Source organism: Macrobrachium rosenbergii, chromosome 47 (assembly GCF_040412425.1).
Source record: "Macrobrachium rosenbergii isolate ZJJX-2024 chromosome 47, ASM4041242v1, whole genome shotgun sequence".
Taxonomy (NCBI): domain Eukaryota; kingdom Metazoa; phylum Arthropoda; class Malacostraca; order Decapoda; family Palaemonidae; genus Macrobrachium; species Macrobrachium rosenbergii.
The window spans coordinates 46004104-46020131 of record NC_089787.1 but is presented as its reverse complement, the minus strand read 5'-3'; the positions used below and the strand labels follow the sequence as shown (position 1 = coordinate 46020131).

Below are 16028 nucleotides of genomic sequence, written 5' to 3'. Positions count from 1 at the left end.
TGCAGTATATGTACAGTACTCTATACTTTACTGCATACAGGATTTACTGTACAGTACTGTACTTTGTAGTAAATTGTAAATTTTTACACATTCCAGAACCACCAGTTTTTGGATACACACCACATCAAAATGTAGGTAAAACATCAGAAACAACATGCAGTATACCCAAAGGATTAAAAGTAAGGCTTTCATAACTTTTGTTTCAAATTTTTATACAATTTTCTGGCGTCGTATGCCATCGTTCCGCTTCTGACGATTTTAGTTCTGACGGCGCAAGAACGGAACCACCGTCGTAAACCGGGGACTGCCTGTATATGTTTTTATATTTCACACATCATCTGGTTAACTTTTTATCTTAACACACACACATATATATATATATATGTATCATATATGTATATACATATACATATATATATATATATATATGTATATATATATGTATATATATATATATATATATATATATATATATATATATATATCTTATATATATATATATATATATATATATATATATATATATATATATATATATATAAATTTTATCACATAACTGTGATTTGTATACTGTACAAACTTTAAACTACAAATGTCGTTTAATATCCAATTCTCGCTGCTTTGGGAATATCACCGAAGGGGAATTATAAGTGATAAATGGAACACTCAACGGTACCTTCCAATGGATTCCAGTTGACGTCCAAGACCACTGAGCCATAAAGAAAGGTATAAGTTAATGACGAATCTGTTGTACTCATACCCATCGAGTGTGGGAATTTGTATTTAGTGTCAGCATCAAGCCACGTCCACCATGACAGTCAACTGGTACATTAAGTGATCAGAGAGCACAAGGAAACTCTAGGGTGATGGTAAGTCATTCAGCGTGGGTAAATTTTATGGGTATCACCATGCTCAGTCAAGTTTATATGTCCTGCTTGGTTAGACTTTTGTGCACAAAAGCCCAGTTCTTACCACTAAAAGGATACAGATGAATATGAAAACATGGTGACAAAATTGGGCTCTTGTATGAACACTGTTAGCATTAAGAAGTCTAATGAGACACATTTTGTAAACAATAAAAAGACACATCATTTTGACATGTTATCAATACAGGCGCTTAGAATCTTATTAATGGTAGTAGATTTGAAAATATACATAAGTGAAGGCAGCACCTGTTAGACTCAAGATGTGTTCAAAGTTAATACACATTTTGGAGAAATAATAATTGCCCATAGGTAACATTTATAGTGGTAACTAATGATTTAATGTGTCTTCTTGGTAAAAGTACTTGTCAGGTTTTGGGTTTTATAACAATCATCAGAGACTCATTTATTGCTAGAGTTGACACAGATAACATAATGCAAGTTTTATGTGACTGACGACTAGCAAAACTGAATGTCAATGAAGAAGAGGCACCAAGAGCACTTCCCTGCCATCACCTACCACGAGCACTGCAAGACCAGGTAAAGCAAGGGCAGTCTTTTAGTCAAGAGAGTGTTCTTATTCCATTAGTGAACAACATGTTCGGTTATTTGAATAGCTGTTTCACGAAAAGCCCAATAATTTGAGAATCTGCCCTTAAACAGAGCTTCATAGAGGGAACACTATAAGCTGGCCACATTGGAAGATGTCTTGCTAAGCCTTACACATGCAAAAATACTTAGCAAACTTGATGCAAAGGTTTAAAATGGGAGTGGAGTCCCAGATGCAAAGTGGCTTTCAAAAAATTAAAACAGAAAACTAAAGAAACTCCAAAGCTAGCAAATTTTGACCCCAAAAAAGGGACTTTCCTTGCAGGTGGACAGCAGCAAAGATGGTTTGGGAACAGTATTAATGCAAGAGGACAGACCTCTGGAATACGCATCCATGAGTGAACACAACTGGCCCCAAATAGAGAAGGACGCTTTGTCTGTATTATATGGATTGGAACAATTTGAATATACTTATGGAAGGAAGTTTACTGTTTACAGAAAAGACAAAAGGCCATTGGCTTTAATTCTAAAGCCATAGTAAGCTCCTGTTTGTTTGCCAAATGTGATGAAACTAACAGATATGATGTTGAAGTTCAAATTTTTAGGAGGAACATTTCTACTTAGCTGGCACATTAAGTAGAGCCTGCTGTGCAGATGGTAGTCTGCTGGAATATAGGTGGTGATCACTTCAAGTTTTCTGGATTCAAGACTTTAGGAGGTAAGTCGCACATCAGAGGATGAAAGATGCAAGACCTCCCAAAAGGACATTTAAAGACAGTCAGTCTGAGGTAAGTCTTACAAGAAACTTCAGCGCCATATTTTGAATTCAGAATACATTCTGTTGCCAGGATGGAATTATCTTGAAAGGTACAAGATTTACTGATTCGGAGGCAATAAGAGTATCATGAAAAATTGCACATGCCACACCTCGGTTACGACAGCATGATGTACACTACGAATGCTATATTTTGGCCGGGCATGGCAAGGCGTGGCGCTGTTGGAAGCCTGCTTGATGTATGCCAGAAATATGCTGAAAACGGTCTAAAGAAACCATGTATTCAGTAGAAGATGAAGGCAAACCTTGGAGACGTTAAAACTATGATGAAACCTTTAAAACCTGAAGAAGATAGAATGTAGAAGAAATGAAGTTGATGACTATTAACTTATTGCTCAATAGTACCTCTCTTTAATTTGTTTATCCATGTAACAGGCATTTTTAATGTAATTCTCAGAAAAGCACTTTACTTTCCTCCAAATAAGTGGAAGTGGAACATGAACTCAGGAAATTGTCTGTGTCTTGATGTAAGTCATTTGTAATATATAATCAACACTCACAATAATCACTAATCACCACCAAATAATCCTTACCATGGTAATTTTCATGGAGTCACTAATTAACAACTGAAATTATTTCAGTGACTCCAGTTTAACTTACCTCATCCAGCATACATATATATGATTACAATCAAACTCTTGAGATCACTGATGTCCATATTGTAGGTCCAAAACTTTCACTTATTTTCATAAAGATTCTTCAAAAGCTTTGGGGCAGGAAAGGTTTAAGGCAAATCAACACTAGGATAGGGTGCTCTCTGCATTATGCCATGTGTTAACAGACCACAGGATCTCTTGACCTTCATTTGCAAAGTCTCTCATACTTCTCCATATCTGACTCTATTCATGGTATGGAAACAACTCCAATATTTTTATAGTTCCCTCAGACATCTCTTAATTCTTATATAAATGTTTTTGTTGGTGCAAATCTGATGTTAAATACACTTTTGAACACTTTTCTACAAAAACTATTATTCACTTTTTGAACAGGAGGATCCTTTTCCTACACAAAAGCTAGACACAGATAGTACAGTTTGTGGAGGTTAAAAGTTAGGAGTAAAGTGCATTCAGCTGGGGCCCTCGGCACATATTTAATGTGATGTAACAAGTATGGGGGCTTCTTGTAGTACCGGCCACAGCCTGGGGTTGTTCTTCTCCCAAATTGTGAGAAGACTTGTGCCCATATCATTTACTTTCTTGACCTGAGTTTCTTCATTTTCCTGTCTTTACACAACAACAACCTCTGAGTTTTTATTAGCCTGTTAAGGTAACATTCTTGGATCTCTAGTTACCAAATGTACAAAAATATGTCAAGATTTTATAACCAATGAGTTACACAACCAAAATACCCATCTTTGCAAGCAGGACTGATTTGTTTTGCCCTTACATACTTCTAACGACTTTTACAGAAGAACCTCTTGCCTAGGTTCCAGTCCTTCTCCGCAATTCAACATTGCCATGTTCAGTTCTGTCACTTTCTTCTGCTCTGCTCTGTGAATTGCCAGTTTCTTTAATATTCTCTTCACCAACTTCACTTTTTTCCTAAACAATTCACTTGGTTCATCATGCATATGCTCTTCTTCCATATGGATACTCACAGTGGAATATTATTTAATGAACGATTAACAGATATAATGGCTCGCTGATGCTGGAGTGGAACACCAGGTGTGAGTGCATAGCAGGTTGAAACTGGCCACTTTCACCAATGGTATTGTGATGCGCCATTACTTCCTCTAAAGTTGCATCTATGTAGCACTGCACACCCAGATCATTAATTGATACCCAAGGTTTTAATGCAACTTTTGACCTTACTAATTATGATTTGGGTGCTTAAAAGACATGTAGTAACCCATACAGTTTCCTACATGTTGCTGTGAACAACAAAGAAAGTGACTCAGCTGGTCTGTGCTTCTCTTGAAGTGAGAACCATATTTTAAACGCTGGTTACTTTTATCCCAGGAATATTTAATCTGCCAAAGTTTACAGTTTTACACTTGTATCAAACTTATTAATGCTCCAGCAAGAAATATAGTCTTATAACACTACTTGAAGCAGTACACTGTCTTTCTGGATGGAAATTTTTATATACATTTCTCAAAGAAATGATTACCAAGAATAAAGAAATTACAAATATATAAAAAATGGTACAATAAAATGACAGTTTCTTTTAATCTAGATTAAAGTTAAATCATTATAAATACAACTGCTAATCTAAGTGGTTTTGAACACTCTTCTCTACACTAGTCTCAGTTTGAATGCATGTCTGCTTCAGTATTGTGATGGATTCACCCAGTCAAAGGAACCAGCTCAATCTATTGGAATTCTATGGGTGTAAAATTTTATGTTGTGTATGATTGATGATAATCTCCATAATTAATGCTTATGCATTTTTCCTTGATATCATCCTAGGATTTAGCATATAAAGTTAGTGTAGACTTTTAGTGTACACTTGAAGATTCTATTCCAGTTATATAACAAAACAAGTTATTTAAATAAATAAAAATATATAATGAAAAGAGTATAAAAGCAACCATAAGCATTTAGTATCACTGATTTTGTAATAGTATTATACTGCACTGAACATATACATTATTATTGAAACAAAGCATAGATAGCATTTGACAAGAAAATCACACAATGAAATAAAAATAAAAATATGTAGAAATATAAAAGAAAGGACAACGACAAAAAACAGCTGCAAAAGGATCGTCCAGGAGTAACTGGCTTTTTATTTACAAATGCCTGCAGATGTAATGACTTCAGAAAGATGCAAGACAGGAACAGACACATTTCCAAACAGCTGGCATGTGAGGAAGGCATGGGTGAAATCTAAACTCTGCAAAGAAAATTCACCAGTAATAAACATTCCTCACCAGCCATTGGAATTTGATCTGCGAATGTTATACATCATTTCAGCATTAATAACGTATATTTATGTAAAGCCAAACTATACATTCATAAAAAGAATTCTGATTGAGAAAATCTTGCATAAGCTAGGCTGTGGTAGTTCATAGAGATGGTATGAAATCGAGCGTCGATGTCTAACAACAGGCATATATTTCTAATTTTCTCCAAGTAACTTAAATCAATATCTGCAATAATAATGCCTGTGCCTTCCAGAAATTTCACTCTAATACTTTACCACGGATCTACAATCTGTAAGTAAGTTTGCTTGCACTCGTATCGGGGACAACTCTTTCGTTGAGTATAATCACTTTTGACTTCTCTTTGATACTGCTGTAACGCACACAGAACTTCTAACAATTGTAGATATAATATTGTTAATATTATTAAAAAGTTTACCAAGATCATTGTGTTAGCATTCCAGGGATGGTCCAAAGAGTATTCTTAATAAGTAAATTGGATTTTATATAATAAATGCATCTTTTTAAAAGGTAAAAAAGACTGAAACAATTGAAAACATAGTGTCCTGACAATGTTCCTTAGGGGATTTTTGATAGGCCATTCCCACAGACCATTTTTAACAGCTGGTGCTGATGTGCATTTGGAGCTTGGGCTTTTGAGTTAACCCATGGGACATTGGAGTGTGACCAACTCGAAGAAAGAAGATAAGTGACTTCATTGTGTTGCCTTGTTGAGGAACACCACGGCTAATATCAGTTTCCCACCACCATGAAGCATACAATTTATCAGGTATGGTTTTAGAAATAGTTACAAAATTGCCGCTAGATGTGGCCAGACAGTGTTTGACAGGTCAAAGAAATGCCTTCTTAGGTGCTCTATAATATCTCAGTTTCATTAACGCCCTAGATATAGAGGAGACTATTAACATAATACACCTATGCCAGATTTTTACATAACTTGTGGAATGAAAACTTAATCTGTTGAACTTTAGTTTGGAAGGACATCTAAAACTGCGTTGATCTTTGGAAATTACAAATTGCTTAATGGTATCTTTTTTATAATAATCTTAATTGGTGGCCATGCTGCAAATGGTTCTGTAGTGAAAACACATACTGCAAAGTAAAGAGAACTGACATGTTTCAGCTGAAGATATGATGATAAAGCAGTGTCTGTCATACTCTAGATGGAGATTAGTAGCCACCAGTATAAATTATGTGGTGTAAATTATTTCTTTCCATCCTATATGTTTGTGTGTGCTGTAAGGAGTTCAGGGTATATACAAAATTTTCAAATAAAGAGTGTGACAAGGGTGTACAGATTTGTATCTTATGCGTAACTTGTGGAGTGAGTACTGTATAGTATCCAAAAAAATGATATACTTACATTTGCCAACTAAAAAACTATCCAACCAGGAATGGTGGTGAATAATTGTTTTCAGTATCTCTGATCAAAGTCTTTTTAAGTAGAGAGTAACTCCCTGTATCTCTACTGCAATTCATATGGTGATCATATTCAAATAACTACTTACCAAATTTTAAATGCCACATTGTAGAGATTGGGGTACTGTACTACACAATGTACTGGTCTTGAAAGACTTGCACTGGGAATTTATCAAACTCCCAGACATCCAATGAATCAAGCCAATGCTTAATTTTCATAGTACTTCTGCAATGTCTTAGGAGACAATAGATAAAAATCTAAGTTGCTACCACACCTGTACAAGGTCAGGTCAATATAGCAGGGAAAAGAGCACTGGTCTCTGATAACCTCTGGTGTTGGGGATACAATGAAAAAGCAAGGTAATAATCAGGCCAAAAAGATGATCTGCAATCCTTTAAAAACTTTCATCGAGCAGGAAGACTAAGTGAATGTCTTCAAGACTGAGACTGGGGATCGATCCCAATGTGGAGTCAGACATTTTATTTCTGAAACACGTGCTCATGTGTTCACTAGTTCCATCATCTTCATGATGAAGAATAATTCAAATAAAATGCTTCCAATTGACTCATTGGTGGGTTGGAAAGTTTGGTAAAACTCGCTGGTATGTTAGGTGGTAGACTGCCAGGGAAAACCTCGGGTATAGAAGTACTTGGGTTCCAACTTCTTTTATGGCTTGTGTGGGTCAACTGGTACCCTGCTGGACTTTCACTGGAGAAACAGGTTTGATACCAGTGTGAGTCGCAAATTTATTTCTGTGAAACATGTGCTCATGTGTTCACTACAGTCTATTTCATTCCATCTGTCCACTCACCAAAGCAGGTTGTAAGTAGATGTGGCAATATGCAAAGCCATCTCTCGATTCTCTGAAATCAGTGTTTCCGATTTCATATACTTACTGTAATAACATTAAACTTTTTCTTTAGTAATACATCTGAATGCATTTATATGCACTTAGAACCTTCACATATTTAGATCATAAACATGTCGATAAACACACTAATGTGACTTGAAACAATCTACTCAGGCCAAACACAAACGAATGATGTGCTTTAAAAGTTTAAATAATTATTTTTAGTTCATTGTGGGTAAATAAAAAGACAATACGGTTAAGTAAGTGAATAGAAGATATTTTAATAATTTCTGGCTTGCTTGTAAGTGCAGGAGTAGGTTAGTATTCGAAATGAGTCATATGTGAGCTATCAGGGTGCATGGGGAGGTGGATGGGACAGCCATTGCTGTGTTAGCTGAGGCGGGAAATTTCAGTTGATACATGGCTTGATGGCAATAGACATGAATAGATAGTCAAGTAGGTAAATAGATAGGTCGTAAGCTACGCTTCCGAAGAGACATATCTTTTTGGTACTTATTAATACTGGTATTGGCATCTCAGAATAGGGATTTTGATGGTTCAGCTATTCGGTTCAGGGAGGTGTTGTGAAATGCACTTGAGTCAGTCTTTCTTGAGCGTGAGTGCCTCTGTGTGTTTAATGATCGTCACAGGCGCCAAGTTTTTGGTGTGTTTACCATTGTTTCTGGTAAATACGCAAAACGTGAAAGTGTTTCTTTTTTTCTCTCTCTCTTTCTTTGGTGAGAGGAATTCACACCGTGGCCATTAAGCAGAGGCGTATGAAGCATTATTAATTTTTTTATTGTTAATTTTAGTGTCAGATTTGAATTGTACAAACCAGTTAAGGGTGACCCGGGTGGAATAGGGTTTTTACGATTGCACTGCAGCTAATATCGAGCGTTGGCAACAGTAGCGTCATCCCTGAGTGGCGTGTCGGCGTCATTAGTTTGGGCGGAGTTTCTTGCCTTCTTCGCCATCCTCTAGGCAGCACATGTGAATTTTGGGTGTGGCTTTTTTTTTCTATATAGCAATCAGCAGTTCGCATCGGCATTGAGGGCTTAATAAAGAGATTATTAAATTACCACATTATCTCTGGGGACTGTGATTACTGGGAAATAATTGTGTGATTGTTGAGTTACTGTGAGTAAACATTCTTATGCAACATGTGTACATTGCTTAGATTTTTAAACTTTTTTTATACAGTAGTTACATACATACGTGTTTTATTTTGGGTACATACGTGCATGTCTGCAAAAAGGGAAGCGGTTATTGTACGGTTACTCAGCAATTTTTGCCTTGATGACGGGAGAGGTGGACACGTCTCCGAAGTTTTGCGCTCAGTGCTTTTTTTTTTGTGTGTGCTTTTGGCAGATTGTAGATATGTTGGGGAGATGTGGGGAGATGTGCACTAGGAGGAACAAATTCTTTTCCTTTCTCTCTCTCTTCTGTTTGCGTGAGTCCCATTTTCTTTATGTGAGGGTACACTCCCATTCTCTTTACTTGAGGGAGGACTGACTTTTTTTTTTTTTTTTTTTGCCCTTGAAAACTAGAAGTTCAGCTTGACCTACTTTGCAGTCAGCTGTGCGCTGGGCCCGCCTGTTTCTTCCCCATGGGGATTTGATTTAATTGTGGGTTTAATTAGTACTTTCTTTTGATTTTTGGGGATTAATTGTAGAGTAAAGGGAATTAACATTGTGGGTTTCTTACTGTGTGGGAATTTTTTTCAGGGAGAATTGTTTTTTCTTCAAGGGGTGTCATTTTGCAGGACTTGGGAAAATTTGTATTTGTGATCAACCATGAGTAAGTTAACGGATTTATTTACAAAGAGGAAAGCTGCGAAAATGGCAAGAAATAGTGATCAGAGATCCTTAGGTCAACATATGGCTGTGCAAGGCTGGAGTCAGCCCAGCGGTTTGTAGGGTTTTGTTGAAAGTCGGAAGACCCAGAAGTCAATGGTTGGGTTGAGTTCTCGGGCCTTACAGGTTCGTTCTTTTAATTGTCATATGCAGGGACACATTAAGAGATTTTGCCGTGTTAAATATGTTATTGGCGATTGTAGGAGTTATAGTCATCCTTGGCGGTCTGTCGTCTGAGACAGTATAATGGTAGGCACACACTTCAGAATTTTTGGTAGCTCAGGTAAGAAAGTTCCTGAAGGGGGTTCTTCGAGGGGATCTAGTGATCGGCGAGCATTGTCTGACCGATCAGTTGTGAGAAAACTGATGAGGGTTTCTTGTGATATAGGACTTCTGAGAGCCCTCAGAGCAAAGCTGGTATTAAGGGTCTGTGTATTGGGTAAATGTAGGGTTTAATCGATACAGCGCCTCTATTAATTTGATGAATTATGAGTTGTTCTCATCGATGTTTTCCAATCGTTCTTTGAGACCTGCTAAAGAGACAGTATGTGATGTGCAGTTTGTATGGGGAGATGGACAGCAATTAGCTTTTCAGAAGATTAAGGATGCTTTAGTGAATCTCCCAGTATTGAAGTTTCCTGATTTGGAACATCCTTTCACATTGGTAACAGATGCTAGTTACGAAGGTATAGGGGCATGCCTTATGCGAGGCGATGGAAGACTCATTCAATTGCTTTTTAGTGAGGTTAAGATACGGGTGCTTAATGAGCGTTTATGATGGTAGTGGACAAAGAGGCCTTTGCCGTAGTGTCGAGTTTAGTGCATTTCAAACTGTTATTGTTGGGCAATCAATTAGGGGTTCTTATGGATCATAATCCATTGTTGGATCTCTTCAGTAAGCCGGATCTTTCCCCTAAAAGGGGCTATGTGGTATCTGACAATCAGGGATTTTGACGCCAATATTAGGTATATACAGGATAGATATAAAGTTGTAGCAGACACCCTTAGTAGAAGTTTTTCTGATGCAGATGGTGCTCATGTATGTTATGTATCTGGAGATTGCATAGACTGGGATATCACTTTGGTAGAATCTAAACTGGATGAGGATGAGATTTGCTTGAGCGCATGTATTTCTTAGAGGGGAATTAGTTAGGAAGGGTTATAAGTTGCCTTTTGCAAGGCTTGATTAGAGGGTAATTTGTTAGTTAGGAAGATTAGATACATGTAAGGAAAGGATTTGAGTGACATATTGGCTGGGTGTTGTCTAGTTTATTGGTGGTTCCTTACTGAATGAATGTACAGAATCTTCAAAGTTGTTATTGGAGGGTGCGAGCCGCAAAGTAGTTTCTACACACAGCCAAGGCAAAACAGAGATTATATTTCGGGCATCTGTGCTTGTCAACAGACAAACAGATGGCGATTGTGAGAGACATAATAAACGTACAATGATAAAACATATATCAATGGAAAGGCCAGGAAATTCCACAAATGAAATTCGAGACAGATTAATGGATACAATGCAGCACCATAATATATGTGAAATGGCGAAACGTTTGGCGTCTTCACAAACAGACACATACATACAGTTTGCCACAGAAGATTCGGTGGAACCTTATGAGTACATGATCGAAATGCTTGCATGGCAATGCAAGTAGTGGTGATTGAACATGAATCAAGACAACAATGGTTAGAGAGAAATAGAAAGGAATATTATATGGTAGAAGTTGCGTTCCTTCGAGTGATGGCCGCTGATGCACAGGAGGGAGAGAGAGAGCAGGAAGCTTTTTCGTCTTGTTTTGTCCGATGGATGACTCACACACACGTGCCCGTAAGACTGCCAATGTGGTCCCTTACATAGACTGATTAATAGTGAGGATAAGGGTGATACGATGCAAATAGTTGTTCCTAGGAGTTTAATACCTATGGTTCTGGATATTGTTCACTGTAGGTCTGGCAGTCCGCATTTGTTGAGAAGATGTATCAGAATATATGGGAACAATTCTTTTGGAAGAATATGCTCACTTCAGTAGACGACTTTGTGAGAGGTTGTTCAGTTTGTAATGCGTGTAAGCCATCGAGGGTCGTTTCTTGTAAATTGGGTTCATTTCCTATTCCCAGTAGACCATTCTCTAGGGTCCATATGGATCTCTTAACCAATTTCTGTGAATCTAGTTATGGCCATAGGCACCTGTGGTGGTTGTTGACAAATTAACTAGGTTCGTAAAGATTTTTCCATTGAAGCATAATACAGTGGAAGAGGTGGCAGTTGCATTCTTCAGTGGGTATATTTGACGTTATGGGGTTCCTGAGGTGCTGATTACAAATAATGGAAGAGAATTTGTGAACAAAACGTTAGAGTGTCTTACGGATGTAATGGGCATTCGGAAAGTCACTATTATTCCTTATAGACCAGAAGCTAATGGGCTGTGTGAATGGGCAAATACGAAGGTTACTGAAGCTCTCAGAGTTACTGTAGGGGGGAATGATGAAAATTGGGATTGATACATTCCACAGGTGCAGCATAGCATTAATTCCATAGTTAGTGATACCACTGGAATGTCTCCCAATGAAGCGCTGTTTGGTTACCCAGCGCAGGGTGCATTTAATTTGTTACCTATTCCATCAGGGGATGAGACTATAAGGATGCTTGTTTCCATGGCAGCAAAAGAGAGATATGCGCATTTTGCTAGGAATCTTGAATGAAAACATGGGATATGGTGGAGAGAAGAATGTAAAGCCAGATAGAGTTAAAGTTGCTGTGGGAGATAGGGTTTTTGTGAAAATAAACATCAGGAATCATTTGAACTTTAAGCTAGGTCATAAATTTGAAGGTCCTTTTCGTGTTGTAGAAGTAAAGACAGGGAATAGAGTGTGTCTTGGTTGACACATATATCTAAACTTAAAGAGACAGGTTAATGGGAATCATATGGGTTAAGTCCTGGGTTGTACTGTGGTTCTGATCATTTTCTTTCTTTTCCTCTCTCTCTCTCTCTCTCTCTTTTAATGGGTTTTAGATGGGGCGTGGCTTATAGTTTTTTTTAATTAAGGTGGACGTTGTTCCATAGAGTTATACAAATTTTTAAATGTCCGAGTTCAGTTTTTTGCTTTTGTGTGTTACGATACTTAGTTAAAATTAAATGCACAATACCATAGGGTTTTATAGATATATGGTTTTTTTATTTGTTTTTTCTTTCCCGTTTCGAGATCAGGTATCTTTTAGGTTCTTTCTTTTGTTTTGTTTGACATGCGGAAGTTTCGAATTCCCATGACTTGGAGTCGTGGCATGGACTAATTGTTGTGAGGTTAGGCAAGATTGTTGTGCTGTAGAATATTTGTGATGTGTAGGTGTCGTCTGACACAACGTCTTTGAGTATAGTGTTTCAGAATAAAGTTATGTTGCTTAGGAATTTTTTTTTTGGGGGGGGTGAGTTGAATATCGGACCGAATCTGTCTAATCTGTTACGGGGTTGGCTAACCAAACTTAATGCTACAGCAATTAGGGTTCAGGATAGGATTAGGAAGACTTTAATATGGCTTCCAAATTTAGGTGTTTTGATTTTTCAGTTCTCTTCTGGGAGTAAAGGGCTCGCCATTGGTAATTGCAGTGATTGCGATCACAGGAGGCGATTAGCACAATTATGTCAACTGCTAATCTGCTGAGAACTGAGCAGTATGCGACGGTATTTGTTAGCCAGAGTAAACTTTGATGACTTTACGAGATGTGTGAGTAATTACAGGTATGGTAAGATTTTGGAACTTTAAGGACTTCTTTAAATGGGTTATTGGCCTGAAGCTGATAGGATGGGGTTTTGAATATTCTGGTGCTTTGCCTTCGGTCAAACTACCTTGTTGAATAGTGCGTAACGAGCAGAATCCGTGTCATTAGAAATTCAAACTCAACTTAAAGCAGTGGTTGCTGTTTCTAAGGGGGAGTGTTGGGAGATGTTTTACCTCTCGGATGTTTACAATCGCCTTTAATGAATTCAGTATATCTGTATGGTTCTTATGTAATCTTTACTGGGAAGAATTTGTATGGGTAGGATCTTAAAGTTAGTATACCTGATAGGGGGTTGATTGTGGAAATTCCAGTTAGTAACTAGGAAATGTCTCATAGTTTTATCATACGACCTTTCCTTACTAGATCGTCAAGAATTCAAGATGTGAAGAGAAGCATGGGCTTGTACAGTTGCAAGCCTTCCAGAATATTTAGATCATCAAGAATGCAAGATGTGAAGTGATGCGTTCTACAATTAACTGTTTATTGGAATAACAACGGTGCATACGAGACAAGTAATTGTCGTATCTAGTGCATATGGTTTGCTATGATTTTTGGAGCTGGCCCCTACTGAACTTTCGATCGTATATTTGTTGTACCTGGGCGGGGGCGCCCATGGGTAGGCGGGCCGAGCTCCTATTAAGTCTTTTAGCGAGTTATGTGGTGGCCTGTGAAAGGTATATCCGGTGCAGGTGCATTTATGTTGACGTTGGAGGTTTCCACAGTTAGATACAGTGGGTATCTGACATGTTCATTTGTGCCTTCTGATCATGGCCAAAGTGCATGAGACAACAAGACAGATTGATGGAAGCACTGTGGTCCTTCAAACATTGAACCAGTGTCGTCAAGCTTCTGGGGAGGGGTTATTAAGTGAGTATGTGCATATGTGCACTATCTAATGCGTATATTATGAGAGGAACATACAATGGCTATGGACTTCGATTTATGGCTGGGTGTGATTCACTCTGAGATCATTTACCTTCATTTTGCAACAAACGAGAAGTCTCTAGCACAATATTTCGATTTATGGTGAATTTTTGAAAAACTTTTTCCTTCTCCGTGGCCCGGTAACTCTGCTGAAAATCTCAAATTTCTTTAGTCACCTTATTAAGTAATTTTCCGCACCGTTTTATATTAGCGTTACATAAAGTGTTATACAGGAAAATGTACGCAATTTCATATAAATACAACAAAAAATAACTCATGTAGCTTTTACTCCAGTTTTGAAATATTTTCATATAAATCACGATAAGTGACAAAATTTAAACCTTCGGTCAAATTTGACTCGACCGAAATGGTCGAAAACTGCAATTGTAAGCTAAAACACTTACAGTCTAGTAATATTCAATCAATTACCTTCATTTTGCAACAAACGGGAAGTCTCTAGCACAATATTTCGATTTATAGTGAATTTTAAAAAAAAACCTTTTTCCTTCCTCAGTAGTATAACTCTGCTGAAAATCTGATTTCTTCCAGTCACCTTATTAAGTAATTTTATTATTTATATCAGGCGTTATAAAGTGTTATACATGAAAATGTAAATTTATGTAAGAATACAACAAATAACTATGGTTGTAGCTTATATCAGTTTTGAAATATTTCCAAATAAATCACGATAAGTGACAAAATTTAAACCTACGGTCAACTTTGACTCGACCGAAATGGTCGAAAAATGCAATTGTAAGCTAAAACCCTTACATTCTAGTAACATTCAATCATTTACCTTCATTTTGCAACAAACGGGAAGTCTCTAGCACAATATTTCGATTTATGGTGAATTTTTGAAAAAACTTTTTCCTTCCCTCTATAGCGGTAACTCTGCTGAAAATCTCAAGAATTCTTTAGTCACCTAGTGTATTTTGCATTTTATATTAGTCGTTACATAAAGTTTTATACATGGAAATGTGTGCAATTTCATGTAGAATACAACAAAAAATAACTCATGGTTGTAGCTTTTATCAGTTTTGAAATATTTTCATATAAATCACGATAAGTGACAAAATTTAAACGATCAACATTTCGACAAAATGGTGCTTAGCAATTATAGCTAAAATACTTACATTCTAGTAATATTCAATACATTCTAGTAATATTCAATCATTTATTATTTTTGCAACAAGCAGGAAGTCTCTATAGCACAATATTTCGATTTATGGCGAATTTTGAAAAAAAACTTTCCTTCCTCTGCGCGGAAACTCTGCAAAGAAAATCTCAAAAAATTTCTTTAGTCACCTTGTGTAATTTTCGCATCACGTTTTATATTGGAAGGCGTTACATAAAGTGTTATACATGAAAATGAGCACAATATCATGTAGAATACAACAAAAAATAACTCATGGTTGTAGCTTTTATCAGTTTTGAAATATTTTCATATAAATCACGATAAATAGAAAAAATTCGACCTTCGGTCAACTTTAACTCGACCGAAATGGTAGAAAAATACAATTTTAAGCTAAAACATTTACAGTCTAAAGTAATATTCAATCAATTACCACTTCATTTGCATCAAACGAAGTCTCTGCTTTAATATTCGATTTATGGTGAATTTTTGAAAAAAAAAATTTTTACGTCTGCAGCGTTCCAATTCATGCATCATTTTGTGATAATATTTTCTCTGTGTTGCTTTGATCATTTTACAATTTGTTATATAGCAAAATCATCACAATTTAGTGTACAATACAACGAAAAAAATAACTCATTAGCTTTAACCGTTTTGCTCACAGCATGATTTGTATACAATTATATAAAAAAAAATTTTTTCGTGCCGTCATATATTCCAATATTTATATATGATGAAATTTTTTTTCATTTCTGATAGTTGCATGTACTAAACTTCAGGCAATGACAGAAAAGGGCCAAAAATGAACTCTTAATCTTAAAAACTAAGCGTGCTGTGATTTTTTGAAAAAAACTCTTTTTTCGCTTCGGCGCTGACTCCC

General features: G+C 36.7%; 1 protein-coding gene across 1 annotated transcript in view; it reads left to right on the top strand.

The window, feature by feature from the left end:
- LOC136830919 (uncharacterized) overlaps positions 1–16028 on the top strand; it is a 456633-nt gene that overhangs the window by 186800 nt on the left and 253805 nt on the right. The gene's annotated exons all lie outside the window — the stretch shown is intronic.